Source organism: Bison bison, unplaced genomic scaffold (genome assembly GCF_000754665.1).
Source record: "Bison bison bison isolate TAMUID 2011002044 unplaced genomic scaffold, Bison_UMD1.0 scf7180017863179, whole genome shotgun sequence".
In the NCBI taxonomy this organism is placed as follows: Eukaryota; Metazoa; Chordata; class Mammalia; order Artiodactyla; family Bovidae; genus Bison; species Bison bison.
The window spans coordinates 1,162-1,498 of record NW_011493751.1 but is presented as its reverse complement, the minus strand read 5'-3'; positions in this window follow the sequence as shown (position 1 = coordinate 1,498).

Sequence of the window (337 nt, the reverse complement as noted above, 5' to 3'; positions counted from 1 at the left end):
ACGTCCATCGAGTCAGTGATGCCATCCAGCCATCTCATCCTCTGTCGTCCCCTTCTCTTCCTGCCCACAATCCCTCCCGGCATCAGAGTCTTTTCCAATGAGTCAACTCTTCGCATGAAGTGGCCAAAGGACTGGAGTTTCAGCTTTAGCATCATTCCTTCCAAAGAACACCCAGGGTTGATTTCCTTCAGAATGAACTGGTTGGATCTCCTTGCAGTCCAAGGGACTCTCAAGAGTCTTCTCCAACACCACAGTTCAAAAGCATCAGTTCTTCGGTGCTCAGCTTTCTTCACAGTCCAACTCTCACATCCATACATGACCACTGGAAAAACCATAG